Below are 27,811 nucleotides of genomic sequence, written 5' to 3' on the forward strand. Positions count from 1 at the left end.
GAAATTTCCGTCGAAATTTCTGCAGGAATTCACAAAGAAATGTCTGGAGGAATTCACGAAGGAATTTCTGGAGGAATTCCTGGAAGAATTTATTGATAAATTTCTGGAGGAATGTCTGGGAGAGTTCCTAGATGTTTTTTTTTTTCTGGAGGTATTTCCAGAGAAATTGCTGGAGAAATCTCCGGAGTAATTCTCGAGAATTTCGCGGAGAAATTTCTGGATTAATTCCTAGAGGAATTTCTTCAGGAATTCCCGGAAGAATTTCTGTAGGAATAACCAGAGGATCTTTTGCGGAATTCCTAGAAGAATTTCTTTAGATATTCCCAGAGGACTTGCTAATTGATTGATTGATTTGTCTTTATTAAAGAGACTTTCAAGGACTTTCTAGAGGTATGCCCAAAGGGAACTCTGAAGATTTTTTTTAAATTTTCCCGGGGAAATTTCCGGACTAATCCCCGGAAGAATATCTGGAGAAATTTCTTGAGGTGAATTCTATGAGGAATTCATGGATGCATTTCCGGAGGAGTTCCCGTGGCAATGCAATTAGTGATTCCCTGAGGATTTTCGAGAGCAATTTCCACATAAATGTTGACCCACAGAATGGCTTTCTGCTAGAGAAACCTCACAGGAATTTCGATTTGAGTAACTGCTGGAGCAATTCCTGGATGCGCTTCTGTATGAAATTCCACAAGAACAATTTACACGGAAAATTGTGTGACCCCTCGGAGAACAAGGATGAATTTCGGAACGAATTGTGCTTAGTGATTTCAGGCAGGAATATCCAGAAAACTAATACAAGACCCCCAGCAGTATGAGCTACCAAAGCAATGGATAAAAATCAGGGAAATAGCTTCTCAAGGAGTCACGAGTGAAATGTGTTGCGCACACTACCAATCGAAGAGGCTATACGAGTTCTGCTGCTTTTTTCTGTTGGCAAAATACAAGCTGTATCAATCGTACATTCCTGTTAAAACTTATGTTTGAGATTCGACATTCTGGGAGCATCTGCAAGATTGCAAAAGCAGATTCTTACAGCAGAAATCTGGTGAAATCCGTTGGCTGAACGGGCTCGATTAGAAGTTAACCATCAATGTTAACTTCTTTTCTCGATCAGCCTAGATAGCTGTGTAGTGTCGGTAGCGATTGTCTCAATTGGCTAAGAATAACACTACGGACCACCTGTTCCGGGGGTAAAAGTCCACTAAACAATCCCTTAATCCCCAATTCAAGGTGTCAAGCTGATGGATGAATGGTTGAGGGGGTTTAAATTATGCTCGATCTTTAACGGAGCCCGTAACGGAGGTAGATCGCCTTTTGTGTTGCGTTACGGTTAAAGATCTACCAAACCAGGGTTCGGTTTGTCAAGCTGGGGTAATGTGTTTTGGTAATAAGGATTCATAGTACAAAGTCCTTGTTACTGGTGGCAGTTTCTAAAATTACATTTACTCTGCCTTGCTGATAGTTAAAGAATCGGACTTTACCCACCCGAGACTACACTTGATGTTAGGAAAACAAAAATGGTTTACGTATCTAATTGCGTACTAACCTATCAAGGACTGTTAAGTTCTGGTTATTCAAAGACTCACGTGCATTCTTATTGCAGAACACATGCTCTAATTTGACAGAGTTTTGCAACTAGCCTAAACCAGCCTTTTTTTCAAGAAAATAGAGGAAATAAACCAGCTGATTTAAATTGACATTTTCGAGAGCTGGACTATCACAAGAGAGAGGATGGCTGCGTGCTTCCTTTGTTAAATCCTCTCTTGGAGCTCTTTGTTGCTTACCGAATGGAGTATTAAAATTTATTCAGGATTTTTGAAAATCGAGAATAAATCCCGTATTAACTGCGTTGGTGCTTACGACCATTAGAGAAATCACAGGAGCATTACATCAAGAAATTTCGAAAATAACTACATGGAAAGGCGAGAAAAAATACGAGTTCCTTTGAAAACTTCATAAGAAACATAAACAACAAATCCTGTAGAAATCCTCAAAAATAAACTCAGAATGAAACCCCCGAAAAAATGTTGGTTAAGAAGTCCATGATAAGTCCTGAAAAACCCTGGTAGACATCCTGGGAGTAACACCGAAAGCAATCTTGGTGGACCATTATAGACCTTTACAGACATGCACGAGCACCGATTATGCTTGTAGATATGAAGGCTTATATTCCTTGAAGTTCTTGGAAGATCTGTACCAAAAGGAATATGAAGGTCCACAAAGTTCTATAATGGTCGTTTAAGATTATTCCAGGTCTTTGAAGGGTTTCAAATATATGCGAGGTCCATCCAGGTAATAGATAATAGATTTAATAAATTTACAATCAGCATTTCTACGTGTTATACGTTATTTGAAAGGGTAATAGACAAGCTTTTAGAAACTTCTATAAAAGTTCAAAAATTGCCATTTAATCCAAAGGTACGCGAAGTTGAACAAATCATTGATTTTACCAGAAATTGCCAATGGTCTCATTCTGCTGTCAATATCTCAAACAGCACATGGATTTACAAACTTATTTTCTAGGATTTACTGGTCCAAGTGGTCTACTTTCAACTACCGAACCTAAATCTCAAATTGGATAGTCGGATTTCGATTTTTGGCCACCTGAATTCCCTAGTGCGATCGTGCCCCATTGTAAACTGAGCCGAAATTCTAATAGTGATCGTTGAAAATTTGTAGGATAACGCCGATCAGTTATAGCTCAGAAGAACTTATTAATTTTGTGTTTCAAAAACTATGTCGATGACTCATCGACGATGAGTCTACGTCAATCACATGATTATTCTTACAAGTCTTCATCTATGAATGAAACGTATACCGACAACGGTATTGCATATTGCGTAACATCACAAACAAAGTGCTGAATTATTCATTCCGGCGAGCCAATCGGCTTGCAATATGTGTTCTCAATTAATAATAGCATTGGCATTCCTCTGTGCACAAGGTTCGCCCTACAAATCGAAATGACGGCGACGACGACGCCGTCAATCGCCGATGACCGCTGGCTGAGTCATCGGAAAGATTGGACGCGTGCCACTGGTCCAAATACGAGGTCACACGACCGTGGCTGGCCACCAACAACAACAGCTGGATTCATCGATTCAAATAATCCAACGGGGCCACCGGAAAGGAAGCTAAAAATATGCTTTCAGGCGACAATAAAGAAAACACCCATTATTCATCGCAAATTCCGAGTAATGGTGCATCGGCAGCACAAGCCACCCCATACAGTGCTTGCTTCATTATTTAGCAAGCCACGGCTGAATGGCTCTCTAACCAAACAGAAAGCTCGAGTCGAGCATACCTCTCTACAACAACGGCGGCAGTGAGTCACCGTCACCAACAGCTAATAACCGCTGAGACTGCGCAGCCTTCTTCCGTTCCACACGCGTCGCGCCATCAATGCCGCGCCGCAACAACGCAAGCAACACAATTCAGAGCCCTGAGCCAGATTTACCTTGAGAGGTAGCAGCACAGCTTTCAGCAGCCGCCCGGAATGTTGTCGCAAACAGCAGCCAGCATTCAGCAACTCCACCGATCCACGTAGACTGTTATGCTTTGATCTTCTGATCGTTTCCACACGCACACCTTCCGTAGCAACTAGCCACTAATACAGACACTGACTAACTAGGTGTGCTCCTCCAGGCACCACCACCACACGAAGAGCTTCCCGATCCAAGCAAGCACTTTAAAACAGGCTCTCTTTCTCCACCCCGTACACAGCACAGCCTACTCCGGTCAACGAACAAACCATACACAAAGAAAACTTCCTTTCTTCAAATTCTTATGCACACCGCTTTTAATCTCACCTTCCAGCGATTCTTCTTCGTCTTAGTCGGCTTCTTCTCGCTTTCTTCGACTCAAACGTATTGACACAATGGACTTTTATTATCATTCTTCATTCCTCTCTATATTCCACCAACACACTTCTTCCATCTACACTTCGTTTGCCACTTCATCCATACCTCGGAGATTCGAGAACGCCTTGAGTCGTCGTACACCGCTGCTGCTAGATCCAACGGCCTTTTCTGTTGAGAAACCGTGGCTTTCCACGTCGTCACTCACTCGCTCACTCACTTGACCCACCTAGGTATACCTATCGCGGCCAATGATGTTCTGAATCACAGCGCGAACCGTTGACGAATTCCATTCACTATACCTACAGTGATTACAGATTCATCACGCAGAACTTGGGACAATCCCGCGAAGAAAGCGGCCCTAAATGACCACCAATTTCGGGTTCACGCAACCTGTAAGGGGCAATCGGACGGAGCCCTGCACCGTTCTTTTGCGTTACGACCGTTCGTCAATCCGTCCGTCCGCACCCGTTTATGACCGTTTTGGGATTCGATTCGCTCGCGTTCGACGAAGACTTGCATCAGTTCCACAACACACCACCGTTCGCTCGCGCAACACCGACTCAACTGAGCTACGAACGAGGCCAAAAGCGGCGAGAGAGTTGCTGGCTGCTAGTCAGTAATATTCGGTTTTGTGCATCTCACTCACCATCCATGTCACACAACACACAACGATAGTGAAGCAACAGTTCAATCCGGCGGAGCTGTACACGACGGAACGCTCTCTGGCTCGAGTACCTGGCCACGGTGAGGAACGGATGAGAAGCTCTTCCTTTGCTTCGATCGTCCGCCCGCAGGGAAAATCTGTTCCGATTGTGAGGGATGTGTTTAGTTCGCGCGCAGTGATGCCATGTGTTCTACAGTTTGCTCCATTGGATTTATGTCGAATCCAGAATCCACGGCTGAATCTGGTCCCTGGTCCAATTACCTCAAGTGATCCTGGATGCTACAAGGCCTTAGGTTCTCAACCATCGCGTATGGCCAGCTGCCACGGAATCAATCAACGATCTCTCCCTGTTTCTCTACTGAATATTATGTTAGCTTGTCGTTTTTTCGGTATTTATTTATTTATTTATTATTACATCAACAGGCATGGTATAGCCCCAATGATGGGTCAAAATTAATATAAAACGATACAAAAAAAAAATACAAATACTTATCGATAACACAAAAAAAAGTCACAAATTAAATAGTCAAGAAATAACACTTAAAACTAAATCCGTTTGTTGTCTAGAGCTATTGGTCCGTCCAGCGAAGAACAGGGAAAATCTCCGGCGAAGCGCCTCTCGTGTTGAGTGGAAGTCAAATAAGGCTGCGACTTTGTTAAACACTCGTTGCATACCGTTGAGTGCGCCGTAGAATGCATAATTGGTACGAAATAGAGGCAGTCGCAGCATAACACTGTTCCGTAGTGCTCTAGGCCGAACATTCAAATTGATTTGCTCCAGAATGGATGAGCAATCGACTCGTCCCTGCAGCACATCTGCGATAAATAAAGCGCTATTGGTGTCCCTTCTGGTGCGAAGTAGTTCAAGGTCTATCAGTTGACATCGGCTTTCGTAGCTTGGCAGCCGAAATGGATCTCTCCAAGGTAATTTGCGAAGCGCAAAACGAAGAAAACGGCGTTGGACAGATTCTATCCTTTCTGCTCCATTATTGTATGCTGGGCTCCAAACTGCGGAACAATACTCCATCGTAGAACGAACTAAAGAGCAATAGAGCGATTTCAAACAGTGGATATCGGAGAAATTCTTTGCAACTCTGAAGATGAATCCTAAAGCTATGGATGCTTTGTTGATAGTGTACGAAACATGTTGCTTGAAATTTAACTGCGAATCGAGGATGACGCCCAGGTCCTTGATGTAACTAACACGTTCAATTTCGGTATCGAGTAGACTGTAGATGAAGACGATCGGTTGTCTTTTCCTTGAAAACGGTATCATGGAACACTTGGCTGGATTAACTACCATCCTGTTTGCAGAACACCAGTTGGCGAAATTATCAAGTTGATGCTGCAGGTACATACAGTCGGCGATTGATTTGATTTGCAGAAAATTTTTCAGATCATCCGCAAAGGATAACCGCGGGCCTTCGATTACAAAATGGACATCGTTGAAATAGAGCAGAAAAATCAGCGGACCCAAATGACTCCCTTGAGGTATCCCGGATGTAGCTTGAAAGCTATTAGACCTACAGTCTCCAATCACTACCGTCAGATATCGGTCGGTGAGGTAAGAGCCGAACCAACGCAGGAGGTTGCCACATACTCCCAACCTGTCGAGCTTCGCAATGGCGATATCGTGATTCAATTTGTCAAAGGCTGCTGACAAGTCAGTATAGATTGCGTCCGTCTGGTCATGAGCAGTCATACTGTCGGTAATGTACGATGTAAAGCACAGCAAATTGGTGTTGGTAGAGCGGCCGCTAGTAAAGCCGTGTTGGTCGTTGCTAATCAGATGCTTACAGTGTGACAGAAGCGGATCCATAACAACGATCTCAAAGAGCTTTGGAATTGCACATAAAGCAGTTATGCCACGGTAATTGTTCGCGTCACATTTTCTTCCTTTTTTATGCACAGGAAACATGTTAGCTACTTTCCAACAGGAAGGAAAAACACCAGAGGAAAGAGATAAACGGAACAAGCAATGGAGCGGATCAAGCAGACTGGCAATATGCTTTTTGATGAAGGCTGATGGTACACCGTCCGGTCCGGGATTGTTAGACGATTTAAGTTGCACGGCAGCCCTTGAAATAGCTGTAACATCGATATCGAAAACGTCCAGAGCTTGTCCGTTCTGAGCAACATTGTTGGCTGCACGAGAGATGAGTTCATCGCTGATTTGTTCATCGCTGAACACGCTGGCAAATTTTGTGGCAAATAACTGGCAGATCTCTTGAGGGCAAGACGCGGTTTTGCCATTCAATTCCATCGAGGACGGAAGGCCCGATTCTTTACGCTGCTCGTTCACGTATTTCCAGAATGATTTCGGTTGGCGTTTGCATTTAAGCTCGATGCTGCGTTGATACTGCAAAAAACAGTGACGGCTAGCTCGTTGATACTCGTAGTTGATCCTCAAATAAATGCTACGCAGTGAAGGCGTCCGATACTTGGTGAACTTCCTCAAGGCTGCTCTCTTGACAGTTTTCATCTTCTGTAATTCACTGGTTTGCCACGGGGGTCGAGAGTTAGTATTAAGTGTTCTTTTCGGAACGTGCCTGTCAATAACGTATGACAAGACATGTGAGAAAGTCAGCGCAGCACGTTCGATGTCGTTGGAATCAAGAGTGTTGCCCCAATCGATAGTGGCCAGTACATCCGCAATGCTTCGATGATCAGCTTTGGAAAAATCGTGCACGACAGCGGGAAACTTGATGAAGTCACGAGCGAGTTTATTCTCCACGGCGATGACAAGAGGTGGATGATGTGGGTCCACTTTGACAAGCTCACAGGGTGCCGTACCTATGAGCGGAAGATGGTCACGGCAGCTTACGGAACAAAGATCCAAACTGCGATTGTTCTCGTTGACTACGTGGTTGATTTGCACTAGAGTGGCGGCGCTGTAATTGTCTAAGAGACGAATTGCGGAAGCACTCAGTGTTGAGCGAGCAGGATCCGGGTAAAGGAAGCCGTTATACGAAGGTTGCCATGAGATACCTGACAGATTGAAGTCCCCCAGGATGAAGAGATCGTCAACAGGAGCAGCAGTCTCCATCACAGTAAAAACGGAGCCACAGTGCGTTTCTATGAGCCCGTTCTCACCAATCCGATCGGGTGGGATGTACAGCGCGCACAAAAACAGAGTCCGATCGCCAAGCTCGATGGATACCCAAACTTGTTCAAGACATTTCCACGAATTGTTTTCAACAACTCTCGCCTTCAAGCCGAGACGACTGCAACAAGCACACCACCTCCTGTAGATTTCCTACTGTTGTCAGGATTTCGATCACAGCGAAACACTTCATAGTGCGATCCGAACACCTGACTAGACAGCGTTCGAGAGTCGAGCCAGGTCTCGGACAAGACGATAATATCGAAGCAAGAGTCCGAAACAGCTAAGCGGTAGTCGTTAACAAATGAATTCATTCCACCAGCGTTTTGATAGTAGATTAAGATGTGCTTCGATGCGGAAACGTCGCGGTCCCTGTAAAGTGTACGTATATCAGGCAATGACTGGTGACTTGCAGTTGGAATATACTCGCCGTAGCTGGGATTTTGGAAGACCCTCTCACCACATCCGACGACAGGACCGGAACGACTATGATGAGCGAAGGCAGCAGGAGGCAGGACTGCGTCGGAGGGTTTGAGGGCTTCCACGGGGCTTTCTACAGCGCGTTCCGGGTATCCAGGAATGATAGTTGCAGAAGAATTCGTTTGACTAGCTCCCACGGAGCCCGGCAGGGGGAGTGTGAAGTAATCACGCGACCCTATACGGCAATCGTTGTTAGTATCCACTAGAACACTATGTCGGGACTGAATTGAACTCGTGCGCGAAGGACCGGCAACCGGCAACTGCGAGTATCCGGTCGAAGCCCTCCACTGGTCGTACAAGAACGCATCGGTGAGTGCGTCCTTCGGAATGCGTTCAACATCAGTGTACGCAGAATATGGCACCGCAAGCGAAAAATAGGCAACAAAGAAAGCACGACAACAACGCTTTGTTTTTTCGTTAGCAGATAATGACAAAATCGCTCCCGAGTTTGTTCACAACAAAAACGGTAGGAATATTTGTCTCGTTCTATTCACATCGTGATTTTTGCATTGTTTTACAACTGAAACTCGACTCTGAGGATGGCAAGAGTCTTATTTCGTCCAAATGCTCATGAATTCGATAATGTGGGTCGAAAATTTCAGCAGAAAAGCCGAAATATCGACACACGCACGGCAAGCGATGTTTGTTTTATTGCTCTCATCGCTTGACATGCGTTTGTTGCGGAGCGCCTTTGTTACCAATATGCACCGCTTAGGACAAAGCGTTTGTTTTTTGGCGTGATCCGTTTTTCGTACCCTGTTCAACATTATTACGTTTGGTACACACTGATAGTCGATTTCGATGGATCCCTACTTCCAACTCGCTCGTCGTTGGATGGGTGGGCTCGATTGAGGTAACGGGAATAAAAGCTTCCTCGAGGCTGGCGAGAGGTCTGCATCCTGTTGTCAAGACTGATGTTGTCCAGCATGTTTTGACTGATGAGAGGAAACTAGAGGCAGCGGAGGGTACAACGGACGAAGATCTCATAATAGCAGGGTACTTGCCTGTTGCCGGAGTCTGGAAGACCCCGTTTCCCAGCTCACACGCAGGACCGGGACGACTGCTGGTCGATGGCTGGAGGGGCTCGACTGCGGTGAGAGGGATAGGGGCTTCCTTGAGGTTGGTGGCAAACCTGCGTCCCGGTGTCCAAACTGGCGAAGACGTACATGGTCGGGATGGTGATGTAGAACTGGAAGCAACGAGGGGTACAACAGACGAACTTGACAAAATAGCGGGGTACTTGCCTGTAGTCGGAGTACGGAAGACCCCATCACCCAGCTCACACGCAGGACTGTTGGTCGCTGGCTGGAGGGGCTCGACTGCGGTGAGAGGAATAGGGGCTTCCTTAAGGCTCGTGGCAAGTGTGCGTCCCGGGATGAAGGAGAAATTGAGTTTGCTGTAAGTTACTCCATTTCGACTACCTCGGGTGAAATGTTCAACGGATCGTCGGGAGGGGCCGCAGCAGTAGGGCGCCAAAAATTTTCCGCAGATCTGTTGTCACTGAACTCCCGGTAGACCAAACCTTTTGGCCACGTAGAGGTAGACAATGCCTTGGATTTCAACTCCATGTTTATGCCAATCTTAAACGAAATGAAGGACATTATGCTTATGTCCCTCCCGTTGGCCACAAGTCGTACAACTTGGACATCCTCAGTTCCAAGGCGTTTCTTGGCTAAAGCGCAAACTTGGCCGACAGAAACATCTCTTGCTATACGCGACAGATACAACCAAAATTTCGGTTGACTCGGTGGTACCGTGGCGATTTCTAATGTTGGGGAGGGTGTACTACCTGTCCCAAGCAACAGAGGTGGCTGCTTATTCTGAGATGGATCAGGAGCCGTGCTAAACAACCTTCTACTTCTGGTGAACCTCGGGCCAACGTTAACACGTTTGGAAGATATCGGTGTGCATGTACTAGAATTGATTAGCTTCGCAAAGTTGGTCCTGATTTCGGCTTTCAATTCATCCATTATTTCAGTTTTCAAATTCTGCATAATGTCGCTATGGGAATTGAGGGCATGCCCTTGGCCCACCTCATAAGCGGCGCGTGTTTTATTCCTAAGACGCATGTCTTTCATAATGGACGCCCAAGTAACAATTATACTTTTGTGGCAATCCTGATGTTATTTCTAAGATTGAATAAGAAAACTTAGCAATAAAGCTCTTTGTTCTACAAATCCGAGATTAAATAGGCATAAAACATCCATAAGACTAATCTGGCCCACTCTTCAGGAGATCTTCAAGGCTGCTTTTGAAGACTGCTTTGAAACTAGTTGTATTTATGTACTTACACTGATGATTGATTATAAGAACTTCATGAAACTTTAATAAGAACAGCTTGAGGCATGTTGATCTTTTAGCTGTCTTTCTCAAAAGTGCTAATAGTGCATAATAAACTAAATCTTTTACCTAAGCATTATTCAGATGCGAACTAGTTTTGTTTCATGGATGAAATGTTAAATGAACTGTGAATTAATTTTTATCAAATTGAAATGGCGAAACCATTAAAATTGCCTGACAGATCATTGGTGACAGGGAATCAAAATTTTCCGTGCCATACCCACTTTATCGTTGATATGCCACCCAAAACATACAAAAATAACAAAGCGCCTCAAAAACAATATCATTCATTAACATACGAAGACATAAATTTCCTATAAAAACAAAAGTCTACGCCACTTTTTCAATTCGTTCTAAACATGGCTGCCGTTCCAAAAGCGAACAAAACTCATGCAGCCGCCATCAATTGTTATTACCTTTAATCCAAACCACCTCAAAACAATGATGGAACCAAGTCGCCTTGCATGAAATCTAAAACATTTATTGAAGATTGATTTTACTAGTGATAATCTTAAGGCAGATTTGTTCGTCTTAAATGAAACTTATTCGTTTTATTCAAGAGTAACAGCCTTTGACAATTGTTTGTTTACCTTTTTGGAGCTAAAAAAGTTGTTTCTGTACATTTTGCGTCAGGAAGTGCCAATTATATTATAGTTTCGTGTATTTAATTAGTGCATTACTAAAATTTACTAGTATTACACTATTCAGCATGAGCATGCGAAGGGTCACAGTAAGTACCCATTTCATTTTTGATTCCAGTTGCTGTGGCCTGTGTGAGTAACTGGCTGAAGGTTGGACAACACAGGACAACACCAGCAAGCTACTCGCATTTTTGATTGGCTATAAAATGAATATTTCGTCGATATGACTACTTATGAGCACCAAAACGGCTAAATTAACAGTGAGCAAAAATGTTTGAGTGTTTATATTTGCATAAGAAAGCCAATTTGTTGCATAATTTCTTAATCAAATAATAAGATAGTTCGTTGTTGTATTATTCCGCTTAGTTCTTGTTCCAGGGTAGAAGCTCTAGCTCAAGAATTGAAAGCTTTAAGAAGTTTTTAAAGGAGAACAACTCAGATGAATTGTACTTTAATAAACGAAGCATAAACTTTTAATAAAATTGGTTGATGTTATGTGTTGAAAATAACTTCAAATACGTCTTAAAACTTATTATAAGATTAAATGCCTTAGTGAATCAAGTTGTTTTATGCGCGATTTTCATAATTAACTTGAAGACAACTTAAAAACCGCATGCGAACGGAGATTATTTTCTCTTGATAAAAACAACTATAAATGTTTCATGAATTCTTCATGCTATGATGAAGCTTCTATAAAAATAAACAAATCTAAAAGGAATTTAAATTGTTACTTGGGCGTGCACGAAGGACAAAACCAGTGCATTTGATTGTATCTCTTCGCCTCCTCAAGCGTATCGGCAGGCACTCCACAACAACGAGGATGAAAAATTGCCTTGCAAAAGCCTTGACACTCAAACTGAGTATCACCGATGTCACCGGCACATGAACAACACACAAGAGACATATCGCGCAAAGAAATTTCTATTTTCTCAAGTTTCGAATAATGTGCTTTTGATCGCCAATTGAAGTTGTTCAGTTAGATCGCCAATGAGCCACTTTACGTTATCGAGATATAGATGGCGCGTCGCGTAACACACACAATGCAAATGTACGGATGCCACAAAAGTGAAGCAAGGGAACAATGGCTTGCAAAAACAGGCACACAAAAAAAGATCACGGTACGGAAGATTTTTCACAAGTTTTTCGCAATATTCACGCCCGATATTCGGAAACGGCGATAACACAGGGAAGCACAGAATGGCAAATGCAAGAAAAATACTAAACACGAGTAAAATTGATCGGTTTCACACGGGTAAAAACGCAAGTAATTCGGCACCAACATTTCAAAAGGGCGTAACTGCTTTTGGAATCATCACCTTCTTTTAAAGCTGTGGATCATGTGTTATGATTTCCATGTTTTTCACAAGAAGTACCAGATGGGAAAAACTCTCCTCTTTCCGACAACCACGGTGGTTTGAGTGTAAAGGAGGCAGTACGACCTACAGCTTTGAAAGAAGGTATTACTTCCAAATGCAGTTACGCCCTTTTGAAATGTTGGTGCCGAATTGCAGTTCGAGATGTAAACAAACCAACTTGAACACACGAACACCAACACTCTAAATTGAGATGTATTCTTGCAACATGACCAATCCAGGGTAGTATGCCATGTTTTATCAGCTTTATAATATCCACATCTTTATGTAGATCACTATTCAATCAGTACGATATTTATCGAATATTATTGAAAGATTGATATTTTTTGCTTGATAATGATGGTTTATTGCAAGGGAGGTAATTCAATATGTCAGATTGCACAATCCGCCATATTGAAAAATCCAAAGATAGCTGGCTAGTTGGTGCCGATCTACTTAGTATATTTTTCACTGTGTGACGGCCCGGATAAAAAATTACCATTCATTACATGGTAAATATTATTAACATATGACTGGTTTTATTGTTCACAATAAAACACATAGTAGATATATTGTTACTTTTTACAATAGAAATCAAACCCATATAGTTCGTACAATAAGTGAACATTAGCTTTATTAGTGACTAATTGATTCGATTGTTTTTCAATAGTTCTATAATAATTTAAAATTACTATTAGTAAAAATTGATTTAAGTTGTTTTTAAATAGTTGCAAAAGTGCCTGCAAAGTTCTCATGGACTTTTTATTAAAAAAGTGTTTATTTCTGAAAACAATTCGTAACATATAAATAACAATAAATATTATTGTTGCTTGGATCATGTTAGTATAATCAAATACAAAATCACTTGACATATTTTTTTTTTGTTTTCGTTTTAAATTTGAGTACAGTAGATGTTTCGGTTATCGAATATTATTCGCTAAAACTTCAACGACTGACAGACGTCAAGCCGTGTTGGCAGAGGAAGCTCTCAATGAATAACTGAGGAAGTACTTATAGAAAACTAGCTGAAAAGCAGGTTTTAGCCAAGTGAGGACGTTACGACAAGAAAAAGATGAACAATGATTTTTCTAATGTTTTCCAATAAATTAAAGGAATCTAGTAAATAGTAAACTACCATTGATAACAATACAAATACAATTTGTTTGATGGGGTCAATTGAACCGATGTTAAAATAAACATGCAATAATATTTGTTGTTATGTAAAGAGATTTCGCTTTTGAAAAACCAAAGCATTCATATTTCTCGGTAACATTTTTCTTCGGCATTTACAGATACTAATGGCCACATGAATTGTGAACGATTTATGGTACGGATCATACGACCTGAGGTCTGACTTGTGATATTTGGCAGTTATTTAAAAAGATCTTATCAACAGCTGCCAAGCAATACTTACCAGACAGACATCAGAGTGTTTGATTCTTATCATAAAATGTGCATATCATTCTGGAGGCCGTTAGTGCTCGTAAATGCTGGATATAAATGTTAGCGAGAAATATAAATTCTATGGATTTTCAAAAGCGAAAACTGCTTACAAATAACAACAAATATTATTGTATTTTTATTGTAACAACGATTAATTTGACGCCATTCAATTAATTGTATTTGTATTGTAAGAACAATGAAAAAACATTAAGATATATTGTTTTCTTTTGAAAATTGCCCTAAAAATGTCTCATAAAAACACAAAACATTCTATTGTTTTTCGCGAAAAAGTGTATGAAAATTTTCTCAAAATTTTATGGTTAAGATACATAACGACCACCATTTTTTATTGTAAAAGTGCCATTTACCATTCGCCGAATGGTATAGAACAATAAGGGTGATGGTGAGTGTGCTGTGTAAATTACAATACGTATAATGGTGAATATTTTTCGAAAAAATGGTGTTGTAACAATAAAATTAATTGTATTTTTATGATATTTTTTATCGGGGGGCAAATAACAAACAGTTTCAGCCGTACCAAAGTAGCAAGCCGATGTAGCACAGCAATGCTTCTGCAGCGTAAACAAACTCGCCAAGTTTTCTTCTCCACCACCCGCGTCATGTGCCTCTCTCCGCATGTACTGACTGCTTAGATGCTTACACCTTCCTTCAATACATCTTGGTTTACTGAAGAATGACTTACTGACTAACAACTACAGCTATTTATACCCGTCAAATTCAGCAATCCTATGGTCCACTGCACGAATTTATGCTGGCCTGCTTTCTCTCACAGGAAATTTGACATTTGAGAGGTGCATACACCGCTCAAACGTCAAATTCCGTGTGAGAGTAAGCAGGCCAGAATAAATTCGTGCAGTAATCCATTGTTACTATGATTAGCAACTGCTACTACGATTAGCATTCTTCGTTACATTCAAAACCCTCTCTCAGTGGTTAATACTGTTTCCGTTTTGCTCCGAAGGTTAATGAATGATGGCGCCGCAAGTGATTTCGTCCGTATGTCGGCTTCTTGATGTTTATTCGGAACGTACACCAACTGAATTCGTCCTGCTGTTATTTGCGTTACTTCATTCTGTTCCAGGGTTGTCTTTGGGTCTTTGAACTTTGGTTGTCAATCCGTTCGGTCAATGGTAATATACTCCACTTCTTTTGCTATCTTTGTTTGTTTCTTTACTTCTCCTGGCTTGGCGTGACATCCTGGTACCTTCACTTCTGATTTGCCGCTCAGCAACGAAGTTCGCACGTCCATTCAGTTATTTTCTATTCCTCTGGTAATTGCGATGGCCAAAACTTTTCGATCTTCTTTTTCACGCCGATCATCAGCTTCATCCAAGCTTCATCACGAAGCTCAACGGGATACATTTCTGTTGTTGCTGCTGCTTGTCCAGGTTGTTCACCGGGATGCACATCGGCTACAGCTTGTGTTATTTCCCCCTCTTTCTCTTGTGTTTCCGGGACTGTCAGAGAAACAACTGTGTGTGTAATTGGAATTTCATCTTCAGACTTCTTCCGAACACCTCGAGCCACAAGCTGATTTCTTATTGTAGGATTACACAGTCGGTTACCACCACATGGCACATATTCTATCATCTTGCAACGTTGTCCTGTGCGTCCTGTAGGATGCAATTTCTTTCGCTTCTGTTTCGGAATCCGAGGAAACGGCCGACTCCTGAATGTGAGCAAATGTTGCGGAGTCGAAGAACTGTGATCGTAATTCTGTGAATTTATTGATGATAAATTGCAATATTCTTGGCAAAAAATATTATTAGCGACTTACATTTAGAAAAAGGAATTTGGCTAACTATTACTGATTAATTCGAGAACCCTCGCTAGAAATTTATGTATATATTAATCTCGAATTCCTCTGCCTCATTGTAGCACATTTTACCATTACATGACTCGTTACATTATCAAAGACACTCCTTTACCCCTACTTAAAATACTTCTCGCAGAAATCTTAGGGAGATTATCTGAAGGGATCCCGTTTTATGCTAGGTATGCACTTCAAACGAAATCGCTAAAGTAATTTTCGTTCAGTGCATTATTTTTCCGTGATCGGAATGGTCAAGAAAGTCAACACAGCAGGCCCCATTTGCTTTGACGTTTGGTTTCAGCACCGTACTAGGATCCGGAATAGTGGTTTCTGCTTTTAGTAGTGTTGCGTGTACGTACACGCTGCATTACACGAACACCACTTGAGTTACTGGTTTAAAATAGCAAACAAAGATCAGCTGTTCCCAGCAAAATCAAATGGGAATTTTTTGGCTAGAATTGTTCCAGAAATTTCTCCTATATAAATTCCTGCTGAGCTGAAATTCATTTTGGTACCCCTGCTGCGATTCCTTAAGCAATTTTTACTGTAATTACTCCAACAATTCCTCCTGAAATTCCTGCAGGAATCTCAGCTAGTATTGTTACTAGTACTCCTCCAGAATTTCCTCCAGTGATTCCTTTGGGAATTTTTCCAGGAATACTACTAGACATCCCTCTGGACATTTCTACAAAGGCTCCTCTATGGATTTCTCTTCAATGTCCTTCATATATTTTCTAGGGATTCTTGCAAGAATACCTCTATTGATTCCTCCAGGGGTTAAGTAATGCTGCAGGCATTTCTCCAATGGTTCTTCCAAGGATTCCTGCAATAGTAAGTCTTGATGTTTTTTTTAGAAATTTCTGGGATATATCCATGTATTCCTGCTGGAAATGCTCCAGAAGTTTTTTCATGGATTGCTCTGTAAACGTTTTCTTGGATTCTGTAGTGATTCTATCTTGACAGTTATACTAATAATGATCCTTATTAACACACCGCCTACTCCGCGGTCTGCTAAATTACGACCACATCTCCTTTTCTTCAAAGGAAAATGTTTATTTCAACACCTGCTCCAGAAGCTTTTGCTTGGATTGCTCTATAAATCTTTTCTGGGATTCCTCAAGGAATAACTGCAAAGATTCCTTCAAAAACTTCTCCTATTATTATTCTAGTGATTTATTCAAGGATTCTTTCATGAATTCCTCCTGAAATTTTATCCAGAGATTCCTCCAATGATTTCTACTTAAGCAACTCCTGGCGAGGTTTCAACAGAAATTCCTCCCCAGGTTTCTCCATGGATTGGTTACAGGTATTTCCCTGGGATCCCTCTAGGCCATCAGATTTTTTTTTCCAGACATTAATCTAGAAATTACTCTAAAGGATCGTTTTGTCTCTAATCCTTTTTGTATTTAAAAAGTACAGATAATTTACCCTTAGGTGAACAATCTTGTTCACTCATTGAGAAGCTCTGGAAACCTTTAAATAAAAATCTTTCTTGGCGTGACGTGTCAACTGGGATAAAGCTTACTTCTCAGCTTAGTGTTCTCTACTCACTTCGACAGTTATTAACTGAGAGCTTTGATCTGCCAATGACCATTTTGCATGTGCATATCGTGTGCCATGCAGGAAGATACAACATATACGCCCAAGGGAGTCAAGGAAATTTCTTTTACGAAAAGTTCCTTGAATTAACCCGTCACCCTCGGCTTGGTCATGCTGAATACAAGCCCTTGTTGCTATAATATTATGGGCCCAAAGTAATAAAATTTAATATAAACCAAGTTATAAACTCCACCAAGAAAATTCCTACTGAAATCTGAGAAAAAACAGTAAACTTAAAAAAAAAACAAAATTCGAAAGCATTTCAGGATTGCTTAACAACATGCAAAGATATTTAAATGCATTTAAAGAACTCTCGCGTTACATTTGAAAAGGGCCTATCCCCAGAACGTAAACATTGAGAAAAATCGATACAAACATTTTCCATCACATTTCTTATTCGTATTTCAGTTTTCGGATTTTTCAACGTGCTTTTCGTTTTAATGATACAAGAATAGATGCATCTTTGCTTCAATAATCAAGTTTGCATTAAAAATTATTAAAAAAGTATGAAAAATTATAGATAAACATGTTAAGCTTATTTGAAAAATTTCTCCCGGTGTACGCCTTATTGTGAGTCTTTCTAAAATTTTCTTAGCGTGGATTGGCCCCCCGAGTGAGTCCGTTGTTGACATCGTATCAAAAATTGGCCGTTTTTGAGAGAGAGAGAATTCACTCTCTCGGCGCTCGGGCCGAGAGCCGTTCGGAAAATTTTCGGTTGTCGGCCCTTTAAACGAGAAGACCAACAAATATGAAAACAAAATTTTACCGTTACTGGCCCATTTGGAGCACGGGCTTATGAATGATTGAAAAAAAAGCAATGATCGGCCGTTTTGAAGATGGGGTTTATTCTGATAAGATTAACGATTAGGCGGGTGATGCTTGCACAGTATGTTACTGTTGGGGGATGCTATGGAAAGGTATCAAAATCGATTTGTTTACATTTTAGGGATAGGCCCTTTTCAAATGTAACGCGAGAACTTCACTTTGTTTTATTTGCTGGACAAATAGTCTATTTTACGAAACGACAACAGTGTTGATATTGATATTAACACTCACGGGCTTGGGCGCAACCTCCTGTCAAATTTTCATTCATGAAATGAGCGATCAGCTGACCCGAAACGTCTCGTAAAATGGCTCATTAATGTATGTTCAACCCTTTAATAGTCGCACGTTAAAAAAGCTCGCTTGTTGTACACAACCTCAGCGTAGCCAACCTCGCGACAGCTCGCGACTATCTGAAGGTTAAGTTGTTTTGAGAGATTGAGTTTAAATAAGGGCGAAAGTAACATGAGCGAGTTCTCTTCATCGACTCTCTCTTCTTCAAATTAAAGTGACAAGATGCAAATTCAATCGAACTTTTTTTACATTTAGACGCTAGATTGCATCGCAACCTAGCGATTTATGACCATAAAGTTCAACAATACTTGCATCTTGTCATTTTAATTTGAAGAAGAGAGAGTCGATGAAGAGAACTCGCTCATGTTACTTTCGCCCTTATTTAAACTCAATCTAGTCTTTACTTAAATAATTATTTGATATATTTCGAAATATATTAAATTCATAAATAATTCTGGCAACATTTCCAAATTGTTTGAAAACAAAAAGAATTGAATGATACTCACACAACAAAGGGCTCCAAATCCACACGGCCTTCTCTGCTCTCACACCTGCGATGTCCATTCAATAAAAATTTGATTCTCCCTGCTCTCCACGCAAAGATCCAGTGAGAACCATCACTCTCCCTCAGTTCACGACTCACGTGCACCCACACTGTCACGATCCTGACGGATGCCGATGGACCTCACCCACCTCTCTCTCTTCTCTCACACACTAACGCAAAAACTACGCTTCGTCTCACTTCTTCGTTCTTCTCACGATGCATCCGTCCGTCGTCGTCGTCCCACCCTCATTAACTACTCACAGCGCGGACGAACGCGGTGAAGAGCAACAACAAAAAGCAAAAGAAAACGAATTCCACACCTTGTTTTCGGTAAATTTTCACCTTTTTCGCGTTCGAATCCACTGAAAAATATTACAATCGCACGGATCGGGCACCGGGTCACATTTTACGACACTTTTCCACCGGTTTTGAGGCACTTTTCACTGGGTAATTGCCCGAAAATCGAAGCTAGCGGTCACACAACGTTCAACACGTCGAAAAGAGAACGGTTTTTTGCTGTGGTGTCTGACTCAACTCAACAACTGCGAACTGCAGGAAGAATCTCACCGGGGTTCGGTGAGTGATTTTTTTTTTCACTTGTTGCATAAAATGCACTTTCATTCAGGATTGTATCCGTGCAGGCACGCTAAAACTGCTCAGCACTAAAATGTGTAAGACCTACTCATAAGTGCATAATTTCCAGACCACACAGAAATGTGTGACAGTTACACATTCTCAAAAAACAGCTCGTACACTCGTCTAGATGTGAAATGTTGATTTTTTTCTGTTTTCCAAGGTCACTAGTGATCCTAGCTAGATTGCTGTACAAAAAATTTTGCGAATTTAACGATTTTGCGGACACTGGAGCTGATTTTGTAAATGTGCAAGGGTTACACATTTTTGGTGTAGTCTGGAAATTATGCACTTTAGTGCTGAGCGGCGTTAGCGTGGGTGAAATGTAGTGTGCAACGTTGTCAACGATTGAACTCAAAAGAACGCTTAATCACCGGTAAGCGGACGCATAAAGAGCGCACCGAGAAAAAAATCTACACTGAAATAAATTTTGTTGTTGTTTCCACCGAATCCATAGTAAAATTAGGGTTCATTCAAATATTACGTAACGCAAAAATTAACCATCTTAGAGCCGATGCACACGGGCGGCGCGTCCACGCAGCGTGCACGCAAGTGCGTCCTGAGTTACACACAATCAAATGGGAGGATGCACACGAGAACGCAACGCTACCGCACCGCAAACGCGCCGCACCGTGTGCGGCACGCAATGCCAACGCATGCCCCACAGGAACGCTGCGGCGACGCAGCGTGAATTCACGCAGCGTCAATTAACGCTCGTGTGCATCGGCTCTTAGACCCCCTCCCTCCCCCACGTAACAACTTTTGTATGGGATTTTTTTAAATTTTGTATGAAGCGTAACACAGCGCTAGACCCCCTCCCTCCCCCTTTAGCGTTACGTAATATTTGAATGAACCCTTAAGAACTGTACCAACAATTTTCAACCGAATGCAAAATTCTGTTAATTGTACTGAAACAGTGTTCATATTACCATGCGTGAAGTACCATTGACTAAAAACATTCTTGATGTTATTTACTATTTTGACATTGTGTTTTTGACCATGTTTATCTAACCCTACGTCTCCACTAGACAGAAATGTCTTGCCATTTTGTTGCCAGAAAGAGAAAACGTAACAGAAATGATCAACACCGCTGCTTTCCATGCAAACAGCGAGAGAACATTTCTGTCATGACACATCTGTCCAGCAAAATGGCAAGACATTTCTGTCTAGTGGAGACGTCGGGTAAGACGCGCAACATTCATGTCTACATGGTCGAAATTACAATGCCCAAATAGTAGAACCAAGAATGTTTTTAGTCAACAGTAATACACGCATGGTAATATTGACAATGTTTCAGTACAATTAACAGAATTTTGCATTCGGTTGAAAATTGTTGGTACAGTTCTTAATTCTACCATGGATTCGGTGGAAACGATAACAAAATTTATTTCAGTGTACTCAAACTGTGTGCACGCTAAGATCAGTTTACCTATTTTTCTAAAATATGGGTTAATTTTATTCAAATTTGCGTAAACTTTACGCAAATATGGGTAAATAAAGCTCATATTTTGGAAAAGTGCACAACCTCATTTATAGGTAATATTAACCCATATTTGGGTCACAATTACTCATATATGTATCCACATTACCCACGCAGAAAAATGGCGCTTGTTTAAAACAATAAAACGCATGGTTGATTTTCAAACTGAGAATTTACTTATTCCAAAGTTATATTTAATTGTTTTCATTTAGAGTTTATCGATAAAAACAACCGATTACCATCATTTCAAATAATGTCAAAAATTTCATTTGTTTCGACAAAATAAAAACCATAAACATGGTCCGAGAGTTGGTCCGAAAGCACTCACACACCTATAAAATGCTTACCCCAACATCGCCACAACGAAGAAGGTGCAGCAAATCCATCACGCCAACTTCCAAGTGCAGCTTTGGTCGTGATGGATAACGCGCAGGTACTCACGACAGCATCCACAAAAAGTTGATCGGCTTCGCTTTTTTTGTCTTTTTTTAGTCGTTCTCCTCCCCATCCGCTCACCGACGGTCTAAAAATAGATTTCCGAGCTGCCGCAGGAGCTGCCGTCACCAACACAATCACATTCCAACTTTGTTAGTCACAAAAGTGCAGTCGTTTAAAACAATCTGTTATTTTATGTTGAAACTACCAAATCTCTGTTCTAACAAACTGTCAAAAATTTGTCAAATGAAAACATTTGTATTATCAAACAGTTGCAACAGTTCAGTTTAAACTAGAAATCAGTTTGTCGCTATAGTAAACTGAAAAATCGGTTGATTTGAACTAGAATTTAATTATGTTTACAATTTATTTTTCTGCGTGCCCATATTTGAGTTTTGTTAACCTATATTTGAGTATCATTTACGCATATTTGCGGTTGTGCACTTTTTGGAAAAAAGGTAAACTGATCTAAGCGTGTGGATCAAATTGTCCCACACCCAAGGTCCCACCACAAAATGTGCACACCGGTTTCAGCATACATTTGTCACCGCTGGTATACAGTTTTTCATATATTCATATTCATATAATAGCGGATGCGAGAGCGGATGCATATTTTGGGGTAGTGTTTCGACTAATCGGATTGTTTACGCTCTGTTTCCTTTGTTGTTGATTGTGTGAACATTCTGCTTTCAAATATTGAACATTTGCACGATCGTTGCAATACCCAAGGCATACATTTATTTGTTCAACATCATTAAGACAAGACATAATCAACAATAGTACGCCTCAATACCATGGGCGAAACTACGGGCTTCTTCCAGGGGGTGCACCCCAAACAAATATTCATTAGTTCATCCATTCATCATTCATCACCCCATATCTCACAGCAATGCTTTCAAATTCTAGGGGTGCCTGGCACCCCCGGTAGTTTCGCCAATGCTCAATACTCGGTTTGTGGCTGCCGCTCTCTATCCTCGGTCGCGCCCAATGCTCGCCAAGTCACGCTCCACCTGGTCCGCCCATCGTGCTCTCTGATGCGCTCCACGCCTTCTTGTGCCAACCGGATCAGTTGCAAACACCAGCTTTACAGGGTTGTTGTCCGGCATTCTTGCAAAATGCCCTGCCCACCGTATCCTTCCGGCTTTGGCCACCTTCTGGATGCTGGGTTCGCCGTAAAGTGCAGCTAGCTCGTGGTTCATCCTTCTCCGCCACACATCGTTCTCCTGCACGCCGCCGAAGATCGTCCTTAGCACGTGTCGCTTGAAAACTCCGAGTGCTTGCAGGTCCTCCTCGAGCATGGTCCATGTCTCGTGCCCGTAGAGGACCACCGGTCTTATTGGCGTTTTGTACATGGTGCATTTGGTGCGTGGGTGAATCTTTTTCGACCGCAGTTTCTTCTGGAGCCCGTAGTAGGCCCGACTTCCGCTGATGATGCGCCTCCGAATTTCACGGCTCACGTTGTTGTCAGTCGTCAGTAAGGATCCGAGGTAGACGAATTCCTCCACCACCTCGAAAGTATCCCCGTCTATCGTAACATTACTACTTAGTACGCAGATCTCAAGAAATTTCTTGCCCTATCTCGATGCTTGGAAAATTCAGGCAAGGAATTGCTCAAGAAATGATAAAGCGTCGCATTATTCCGGATCCTAGTACGGAGCTGAAACGAAACGTCAAATCAAATGGGGCTTGCTGTGTTAAATTTCTTGACCATTCCGGTCACGGAAAAATAATGCACTGAACGAAAATTACTTGAGCGATTCCGCTTGAAGTGCATACCTCGCATTAGACGGATCCGGTCGTGTTCGGTTCCGCCTACCAGCATGTACTTTGTTTTTGAGGCATTCACCACCAGTCCGACCTTTGCTGTTTTGCGTTTCAGGCGGGTGTACAGCTCTACCACCGTTCCGTTTTGCACACCGTCCATCGTTGCTTTAATAAGTCTAGTCAGCTTCCCAGGAAAGCCGTTTTTGTCCATGGTTTTCCATAGCTCTGCGCGGTCGATACCGTCGTATGCCGCTTTGAAGGCAATGAACAGGTGGTACGTTGGGATCTGGTATTCACGGCATTTCTGGAGGATTTGCCGTACGGTAAAGATCTGGTCCGTTGTCGACCGGCCGTCGATGGAGCCAGCCTGATAACTTCCCACGAACTTATTCGTTTTAGGTGACAGACGACGAAAGATGATCTGGGATAGCACTTTGTAGGCAGCATTCAAAATAGTGATCGCCCTGAAGTTCTCACATTCCAAATGGTCGCCTTTCTTGTGAATGGGGCAGATTACCCCTTCCTTCCACTCCTCCGGTAGCTGTTCGGTTTCCCAGATCCTGACTATCAGCCGATGCAGACAGGTGGCCAACTTTTCTGGGCCCATCTTGATGAGTTCAGCTCAAGGTTCAGCTGCGATACCATCCTTACCAGCTGCTTTGTTAGTTTTGTGCTGGTGAATGGCATTCTTAACTTCCCTCACATTCTCCCTGAATTCTCTCTGATTTTGGCCGACAAAACCCCTCACGAAGAAGAGAACAAACCTGCCGATAAATACTACTCTTGGTCACCCTATAAAACTAAACTTTTGGTTGCCAATTTTTTACTTCATGTCTGAATAAGTTTTAGCGTGACGCTGTCATTTCATAAAAAGTTCATCATAGTTTTTGCTCTTCGCCATTCATCCGACGAGAACTCAGCAAAAGTCATCGGTCCTCGCGTCATCATCAGACAGCTAGTTTGTGGCAGACGTGGTTCGATGTCTCAGGGTTCGATGAGGTTGAGTTCTGGAGTCTTTCCTAAAATCAAGAAAGTGCTGAAAAAAGTCGTCAGACAAGTGCAAATGCAATAAAATTAGCATTTTTCACAAGCAAATCGGTTGTGTGAACTGCTACCGCTCGCCTAGTGATTGGTAGATTGTGTCTAAAGTGGATTTTTCACTTCGAATAAGTTGGCTGCTGAGGTGGACTAGCTCGGATTGAGGAGTCGCTCGCTCCTCGGGTGTGTGCGAAAAGAGGCGTCAGCGTTTGCATTTTCCGGTTCCTTCCAGACGCCTGTTATCAAGGTGGGTATTTTATTACAAAATAAAGTGAAATTTATTCGATTTGTGCAGTGGTTACCCTCAAAGGTAAAATATATTTGGTGATAGACAGCGTTCTATCCATAAGAGGATTTTTTTTCTTGTTGGAATCAATAAGAAGACTCGACACGACAGGAAGAAGAAGGAGACCAAAATTACTCATCGAAGCCAACAGCAAAAAAATAAGCAAACACAAGCATGAAGTACTAGAGTTAATGTTGTCAGATGGTTTTCTGAGAGCAACAGTGTTCATCGGGCACTCAGTGGCACTGGGGTAAACATTGGCAGTGCGAACAGTTTAATTTTTCTTTGTTGCGCAAAGTTCATACAAAATGGATCATTAAAATATGAAAATTTTAACTAAAACGGCCGCTATGAAATGAATTGATAGCGCCACCGAGGGTTGCCACCTGAGACGAGACTCGCGAAGACGGTCTTCTTTTTCTCCACTTTGTTATTTTTTCTTCTTCCTATCTGTGTTGACATTATGTTTTGGGCTGGTGGTTCAAACACGTACGTGACCGCATCACCTCACATGCAGTGTGACTGAATCCCATTCACGCACAAAATCATGTTGAGGTGAAATTTTGCATCGCCAACAATCGCCAAGCAAAGTAATCATTGGAATATTTTGTTTCCAATTTATTTTTGACAGTACAGGAGAAGAAAATGCTGCTCGGAGTGAATTTTGGCTTCAGAGTTTATCTCGGATAGCAATACTTTCCTCGTTTTAGGTAACGTAATCAAACGGGCTACAACTGACAGCTCAGTTGGGCTGCACTTGACGTTGCTTTTTTTCCTCTTCGCGAGTCTCGTCTCAGGTTGCCACTACTTTTTTTAAAGTATCTGGTAAATTTGAAAACGAAAATCTGGCAATATCTGGCAGTTCTCATCAAAACAAAATTGTATCAAAATTTGATTAATTTTTATTTATTTTTCTAAGTTTCGCAAGTAAGGCATGGTACACAAATTACGTAACGCTAAAAACAGCGATTTCAGACCCCCCTCCCCCATGTAACGCTTTTTGTATGAAAACCAAAAATATTTTGTATAGCTCGTAACGCTAAGCTAGCATCCATCGCGTAAAAACAGAATTGAGTGTATGAGCCATTTTACAAAGTGACAACAATGTTGATGCTGATATTGATTTTCACGGGTTATTGGACGCTACCTCCTGTCAAAATTCATTCATAAAATTGGCTCGTAAAATGGACTATTAAGGATTTCTCCAGAAGTTTCCTCTGGGGCTCTTCCAAGAGTGTCTCCTGAGTTCAGGACCCGAATAAAACGGTATCATACGACTATTATACGTGTTGTAATTTTCGTATTATTCATATCTAATCTAATCTAATCTAATCTAACACAAACGCAGCCAGTACGAGAAAGCATCCTGAAAAATAATTAGGTTAGATTACGCCCAATTATTTTTCTTGTCAATATTGAAACATGCAGCATATCAGAGATATGACACAAGCATCAAAGCGGCCAGGCCTACTACGTTGTGTTTACCGCGAAGATGATTCTCTGAATTGTCTCGAGTTCAAGTATACGACATATTCGAAAAAAAAAATGATGTTGAAACATCGAAACAATTCTTGAATCTACAGGGAAGGAAGGATGCGTGGACATACCGTACCAAACGCTCCGATTTGTTCATATGAAATACATATAATGTTATTTAAATGGGTTTAGAATAATAATTCTTAAATTTACCTGTGTTTTTCCTGAAACAAAGTGTAGGTTAAATGTGAAACAAAAAGGCAGCACTTTTTTTGTACCAGTAAAACCACAAAAACGATCCTTAAACAAATACGAAAGGATCCATAACATATATTTGCATGTTCCACAGAATTGAACTGAAAATCCCTAAAAAAGCAGTAATGATCCATACAAAAGTGCAATACGATCCATAGTTTATGCGAAAAGAGCAATAAAATTGCTTACAAGACCCCATGAAATGATATTTTTATGGATCGTTGCGCATTTGTTTATGGATCATTTGGTTTGTTTTATATGCAAAAGGATGTTTTCCCTTTCACAACGACATACAGGAAATCTAACTAATAACACCATTCATAATACGAAATTATTGTCTCTTCCGGACTACGGCATCACCCTCACACACGATAAACACTGGAAATGAAGACAAATTACATCACGTTTTTACGGAAGAACACAAAACAATCGCGGAATATTCTTTTTAAAACTACGGTAAAACCGACTGTTGAAACAAATGTCACGCGCACTTCCTGTAATTTTCGTATTATTAATATTATGATAAACTGGATTAAATATAACCCTATGATACCACGAATCATATTAATTATTGCAGATATCATTTTCAACGTTTCAGTGATAGACTGAATGGGTTGTTAAGTATCGTTACCATTCAAAAATGCTTTTTTACTCGAACAATAAAATCTGGATATCATTGACTTTATAATCAGTTCATCATGAACTATATGATACACTCTCTCTCTCTCTTCTTGGCGTAACGTCCTCACTGGGACAAAGCCTGCTTCTCAGCTTAGTGTTCTATGAGCACTTCCACAGTTATTAACTGAGAGCTTCCTCTGCCAATTACCATTTTGCATGCGTATATCGTGTGGCAGGCACGAAGATACTCTATGCCCAAGGAAGTCAAGGAAATTTCCTTTACGAAAAGATCCTGGACCGACCGGGAATCGAACCCGTCACCCTCAGCATGGTCATGTGGAATACCCGTGCGTTTACCGCCTCGGCTATATGGGCCCTATATGATACAGTAAATAATAAAAATAAAAGAGAAATATTTCATCGACATGAAAAAAGTACACACCCCTGCGGACACCCGCCGCTTTCTGTCAAGCTTGTCAGCTGTGGTGTTTTTTTTTCAATTTGTTTTGTATGTTCGGGATTCGAACTGTATGAAGTTTCCGATGCTGCTCCGTAGTTTCTCGCGCGGTGCTTCTGTGGTAGACCAAATCTGCTCAGTGTTCGCGGGTGGATCAAAGTCATCAATAATATTTTAAAAGTGAGTCAAATGCTGGAGATGAACGTAGAGAAGATGTCCGAATACTCTGAAAACATTTCCGATGGATCAATAACAAGGACCAATTTTGGGACCAGCACCCACTTTGTACGTTCTCATAGCAAGTACATAGTAGATGGTAAGTTTCAAGTGATATTCTTATCCGACGGAAAATCAGCAACCGAAACAAGGCTCCTGTTTTTGAGTTCATCG

At 41.4% G+C, this 27,811-nt stretch overlaps 2 protein-coding genes across 3 annotated transcripts in view; one reads left to right on the forward strand and one right to left on the reverse strand.

Annotated features, from left to right (window-relative positions):
- LOC109399400 (DE-cadherin) overlaps positions 1-19,480 on the reverse strand; it is a 53,883-nt gene extending 34,403 nt beyond the window's left edge. Inside the window, exon 1 of one of the 2 annotated variants that reach the window (XM_062853164.1) lies at positions 18,939-19,480. The gene's annotated coding sequence lies outside the window, so the exon portion shown is untranslated. Of the gene's footprint in view, positions 1-3,457; positions 4,394-18,938 lie in introns of those variants that run through there. The other variant, XM_062853166.1, reaches the window with a different exon arrangement.
- Positions 19,481-24,276: 4,796 nt separating this feature from the next.
- The window catches only part of LOC109399409 (F-actin-capping protein subunit alpha), a 59,998-nt gene continuing 56,463 nt past the window's right edge, over positions 24,277-27,811 (forward strand). The window contains exon 1 of the mRNA XM_019671847.3: positions 24,277-24,573. The gene's annotated coding sequence lies outside the window, so the exon portion shown is untranslated. The remainder of the gene's footprint in view (positions 24,574-27,811) is intronic.

The sequence above is a fragment of the Aedes albopictus genome, chromosome 2 (genome assembly GCF_035046485.1).
Source record: "Aedes albopictus strain Foshan chromosome 2, AalbF5, whole genome shotgun sequence".
NCBI lineage: Eukaryota > Metazoa > Arthropoda > Insecta > Diptera > Culicidae > Aedes > Aedes albopictus.